Genomic DNA, 6,304 nt, shown 5'->3' with positions numbered 1-6,304 from the left:
TCCTACAAGATAATTGGCCTGGACACTTCCAAAATGCCAAGTCAGAGGACCTATTCCCCAGATTAAAAGGGACTGAAGACAGGACAATTAAATGCATTTTGTGATCTTGGAATTAGAATCCTGGACCTGAAAAAAATAGCTCTAAGGGGCATTATTGCAACAATTGATAAACTTTGAATATGGATTGTATATTAAGCAATAGTCATGCACTAATACTAAATGTTCTGATTTTTTATAATTGTACTGTGGTTATATAAGAGAATGCTCTTGTTTTATATACACAGAGAGAAAGGGAGACGGAAGAAAAGGATGAGAGAATTATGTAGGGCAAAATGTAAATATTTATTGAATCTGAAATCCTTGCATGGTTCTTATGTCTTTTCTGTAAGCCTAAGATTATATCAAAATAAATTAAAAATCATTTAAAAATATAAGATCAGATGCTTTTCATAGCTGAATTTTCTCTAATCGTTAAAAATCAGGTATATCTAATGTTATTTTATTTCTTTTTTTAAAAGATTTATTTATTTGAGAGTGTGTGTGTGTGTGTGTGTGTGTGTGCACGAGTTGGGGGGAAGGTTCAGAGGGAGAGAGAGAGAGAAGCAGGCTCTCTGCCGAGCAGGGAGCCCCACACAGACCTCAATCCCAGGACCCTGAGATCACGAACTGAGCCAGAATCAAGAGTCAGAGGCTTAACTGACGGAGAAACCCAGGTGCCTCCTCATTAATTCCTTTAAATATGGATTTAAAAACTCCTTGAACATTATTTTTTAAAAGCCCGCAACTTCCTTACCAAAATTCAACAGCAACTATCATTCTAAGTGGTTGAACCCTAAAACCCTTTCCATCAAAATTGGCAAAAGAAATGGATTTCTGCTTGCATGCTATTATTCAATATTGTTTTCAGAGGTTTTATCATTCGGTTTGACAAGAAAATGAACTAACCAGTATAAATATTGGAAAAGAAAGGATAAAATTATTATTTTTTAAAGATTTTACTTATTTCTTTGACAGAGAGAGACACAACGAGAGCAGGAACACAAGCAGGGGGAGCGGGAGAGGGAGAAGCAGGCTTCCCGCGGAGCAGGGAGCCCGATGCGGGGCTCGATCCCAGGACCCTGGGATCATGACCTGAGCTGAAGGCAGACGCTTAACCAACTGAGCCACCCAGGCGCCCCCAGAAACCTTTTCTTTTGAATTCAATTGAATTCTAGAACATCAGTCTCTTGGTCCTCCTACCTCCCTGGTTTCTCTTCCTCTGTATTCTTTGCAGAATCCTTCCTCCTTTTCCAACCTCTAAATGTTAGAGTTCCGCAGGACACAGTCCTTGGATCTCTCTTATCTACATTCTCCTCCTAAGTGAGTTCATCCAATTCCATGGCTTTGAATTCTGTTTCTATCCTGACAACCCCAGATGTGGATCACTAGCTCTGACCTCTCCCCTGACCTCCAGACAAGGAAATCCACTGCCGGCTAACCTCTTCCACTTGGTGGCCCAAAGAAGCATCTCAAACACAACCTAATCAAAACGGAATCTTGATTTTCCCTGCAAAGCCTCCATTCATCTAGTTGTTCGGGCCAAAAATACTGTGTCCTTCTGGATTCTTCTCTTTCTTTCATGTGTTACCTCTTCAATCTATCAGCAATGATGTCAGCTCTGTCTTCAAAATACATCCCTAATTTGAACACTTCCTACACCCCACAGTCACCAAGCTGGTCCAAGCCACCATCGTCTCTCTCTGGATTGTTCAGTTTGGCTCCTAACTGCTTCTGCCCTTGCCCTGTGTGTTCTACTCGCCACTCAGCAGCTAGAGTGATACTTTTAAAACTTGTAACTTCTCTACTTAACTCTTTATCCCCAAAACACATCAAGCTTACCTCAGGACCTTTACCTCCATCAAAAATATTCTTCCAGCAATTCACCTGATTCAAGTCACTACTCAAATGTCACCTGATCAGAGTGGTCTTCCCTAATCAATGTATTTAAACTAGCCCTTCTAGGGGCACCTGGCTGGCTCAGTCAGTGGAGCCTGCGACTCCTGATCTTGGGGTTAGTTTTGGGGCTATAAGTTCAAGCCCCATATTGGGTGTAGAGATTACTTAAAAAATAAAATATTTAAATAGATAAATAAAAATAAAATAGCCCTTCTAGTCACTCTCTATCCCAAAGCCTGCCTGACTTTTATTATAACAGTTACCATCCCCTGATACATTTTATATTTATTTGTGTGTGATTATCTACCTCTCTCCACTAGAATATTAGCTCTGTAAGGACAAGAACTTTTTTTTAAGTAAGCTCTACTACACCCAACATGGGGCTTGAACTCATGCCCCAAGATCAAGAGTCACATGCTCCATTGACTGAGCCAGCCAGGCACCCCAGGACAAGGACTTTTATGTTTGTTTATTAATGGTATCCCAGTGCCTAGAACCCTTGGCCCATTGTAGCTGTTCAATAAATATTTGTTGAATTAATGAATGCTGAGTGGGGGTGCCTGGGTGGCTCAGTCGTTAAGCCTCTGCCTTCGGCTCAGGTCATGATCCCAGGGTCCTGGGATCGAGCCCCACATCGGGCTCCCTGCTCGGCGGGAAGCCTGCTTCTCCCTCTCCCGCTCCCCCTGCTTGTGTTCTTTCTCTCGCTGTGTCTCTCTCTCTGTCAAATGAATAAATAAAATCTTTAAAAAAAAAAAGAATGCTGAGTGATATATTTATTCTCTTAAGGAAAATCCAGTAAACTCCAGGTATTAAAAAACAAACAAAATAAAAACAAAAAGAAACACCAAACTACCTGTAGTAGGTAGTTTCCTTCTCCCTAAGAAGATATGTCTACCGGGCGCCTGGGTGGCTCAGTTGGTTAAGCGACTGCCTTCGGCTCAGGTCATGATCCTGGAGTCCCAGGATCGAGTCCCACATCGGGCTCCCTGCTCTGCAGGGAGTCTGCTTCTCCCTCTGACCCTCCCCCCTCTCATGCTCTCTCTCTCTTTCTCTCTCTCACTCTCTCTCTGGCAAATAAATAAATAAAATCTTTAAAAAAAAAAAAAAGATGTTGATGAGGCACCTGGCTGGCTCAGTCCGTAGAACGTGTGACTCTTGATCTTGGGGTCGTGAGTTCAAGTCCCATGTTGAGTGTAGAGATTATTTAAAAATAAGATTTTTAGGGGCACCCGGGTGGCTCAGTCGTTAAGTGTCTGCCTTGGGTTCAGGTCATGATCCCAAGGTCTTGGGATTGAGCCCTGCATCGGGCTCCCTGCTCAGCGGGAGGCCCGCTTCTCCCTCTCCCACTCCCCCTGCTTGTGTTCCCTCTCTCACTGTCTTTCTCTCTGTCAAATAAATAAATAAAATCTTTTTTAAAAAATAAATATAGGGCGCCTGGGTGGCTCAGTTGGTTAAGCGACTGCCTTCGGCTCAGGTCGTGATCCTGGAGTGCCAGGATCGAGTCCCGCGTCGGGTTCCCTGCTCAGTGGGGAGTCTGCTTCTCCCTCTGACCCTCTTCCCTCTCGTGCTCTCTGTCTCTCATTCTCTCTCTCTCTCAGATAAATAAATAAAATCTTTAAAAATATATATATATATTTTTTTAAAGGACGTAGAGACTAGATCATCCTGGATTATCTATGTAGACTCTAAGTCCAATGCCCTTTTAAGAGAAACACAATACAGAGATGGGCAGAGAAGAGAAGGCCATATGAAGACAGAGGCAAAGATTGGACTTAGCCACAAGCCAAGGAAAGCCTGGAGCCATCAGAAGCTGGAAGACGCAAGGAAGGACACTTCCCTACAGAGCGCGGCCCTGCCACCTTGATTTGGACTTCTGCAAATAGGCATGTATAACAAATGGCAAAGGTGGTATTTAATTTCAGATCAAAAAGGTGGTCATGTATTAAATGATGTTAGCACAACTGGTATTGGTCTACTCTAGAAAATAATGAAGGTGGTTTACTCCCCTCTTATATCTTATTAAATCCTTATTATAGGAATTCCAGGGACACCCAGGTAGCACAGTTGGTTGAGCGTCCAACTCTTGGTTTTGGCTCGGGTTGTGATCTCAGGGTTGTGAGGTCAAGCCCCATCCCCCTGTTGGGTTCTGCACTCAGCATGGAGTCTGCTTAGGACTCTTTCTCTCTCTCCCTCTGTGCCTCCCCCCAGTCTCCTCTCTAAATAAATAAATAAAATCTTTTTTAAAAAGTGAATTCCAGACAGGTTAAAGATTTAAATATGAAAATAAGGGTGTCTGCTTGGCTCAGTCAGTTAAGCACCTTCAGCTCAGGTCATGATCCCTGGGGTCCTGGGATGGAGTGGGGCTCCTTGCTCAGCAGGGAGTTTGCTCCTCCCTCTCCTTCTGCCCCTCCCCACTTATGCTCTCTCTTGCTCACTGTCTCTCTCAAATAAATAAATAAAATATTTAAAATATATATAAAAATATATATGAAAATTGGGGCACCTGGGTGGCTCAGTCGGTTGGGCATCTGCTTTTGGCTCAGGTATGATCTCAGGGTCCTAGGATTGAGCCCCGCGTCAGGCTCCCTGCTCAGTGGAGCGTCTGCTTCTCCCTCTCCTTCTGTGATTTCTCTCACTTTCATTCTCTTTCAAGTAAATAATAAAATCTTTAAGAGAAATATATAATATATGAAAATTAAACAAAAATTTTACAAGAAAAACTAGAAGAATATGTGAATGACTCTGAGTTCAGGGAGATAATTTTATGCAAGATGGGAAATAAAGAAGTTTTAAATAAAAGATAGATGTATTTGTCCCATAAAAATTTTTTTTTTAATTTTTTTATTGTTATGTTAATCACCATATATTACATCATTAGTTTTAGTCCCATAAAAATTTTAAAAGAAAGCAAAAACAAAGCCAAAGGGCAAATGTCTAACCAATAAAATTACCTGTAACACAGATGACAGATAAAAGAGCTCCCATAGTTTGATTACACACAGAGCTCTTATAACTTGATAAGAAAAAGGCAAACTCTCTAAAACAAGTTGGCAGAGAATGTGAACGAGCAATTTACAAGAGAGGGACTCCAAATGGCCAATAAGTATATGAAAAGATGTTCATCCTCCTTAGTAATCAAATAAATGAAAATCTAAATAACAATAAAATACTATATTTTGTCTCTCACCTGGTGAAATTAAAGACAATGATAACCATGGCTCTTAGCAAGGCTGTGAGAATGTGAATTTTAAATTAAAACTTACAATTTAAACTTGTCCATTTGGAAAAGTATTCGAAAGAATTGAACGCATAGTAAAAGGACAGATGCATAAGAATGTTAATCACAATATTGTTTGGAGAGTCAAAAAAAGCAAAACAGAACGCAATCTGCAAACAACCTGAATGCCGATGGGTAGGAAAATGGTCGAGTCTGTGGTGGCCCATCGCCACTATGGAATATCTTGCAGCTATTAAAAAAAAAAATGAGGTAATTCCATTCATTGACTGGTAAGATCCTCCAAGTCAAATTGTCAGGTGAGAAAAAGAAATTGCATGGAAACGTACATAACACGATCCTATTATGGACAAAAAAACATGATAAAGTGTGTGTATATATAATAACTATATGAGCACGAGGAAAGATGTAGAAGGATATACATTATCATGTTCAGAAGGTTCAAACTGATCACCTTTGGGCGGGGCTGCTTGGAAGGAGAGGAGGAAAGAAGAGATTAAAAAAAGTTAAAAAAAAAAGTTTTAAGCCAGTGAAACAAGGACAATAATATGGTTGTTCTTAAACAAGTATGAGAAATACATTAGTGGCAAAAATTAGAGGGAACAATCTCACTGTTAGCTTCAGGGTTTTGATTAAATTAATAATGGGATGGAATGAGATCTTGCCATTTGCAACGACGTGGATGGAACTGGAGGGTGTTATGCTGCGTGAAATAAGTCAATCAGAGAAAGACATGTATCACATGACCTCACTGATATGAGGAATTCTTAATCTCAGGAAAAAAACGGGGTGTTGCTGGAGTGGTCGGGGGTGGGAGGAAGGGGGTGGCTGGGTGATAGACATTGGGGAGGGTATGTGCTACGGTGAGCGCTGTGAATTGTGTAAGACTGTTGAATCACAGATCTGTACTTCTGAAACAAATAACGCAACATGTTTTAAGAAAAAAGAAAAAGAAGAAGATAGCAGGAGAGGAAGAATGAAGGGGAGTAAGTCAGAGGGGGAGACGAACCAGGAGAGATGATGGACTCTGAAAAACAAACTGAGGTTTCTAGAGGGGAGGGGGGGGGGGGGGGGGTTGGTGGGCTGGTGGGGGTGGGTGGGGGGGGGCACGTTCTGCATGGAGCACTGGGTGTT

The sequence above is a fragment of the Callorhinus ursinus genome, unplaced genomic scaffold, assembly GCF_003265705.2.
Source record: "Callorhinus ursinus isolate GAN/ISIS: 27379988/994484 unplaced genomic scaffold, GSC_fseal_2.0 scaffold18, whole genome shotgun sequence".
Taxonomy (NCBI): domain Eukaryota; kingdom Metazoa; phylum Chordata; class Mammalia; order Carnivora; family Otariidae; genus Callorhinus; species Callorhinus ursinus.
Note: the sequence above shows the minus strand (reverse complement) of the source record.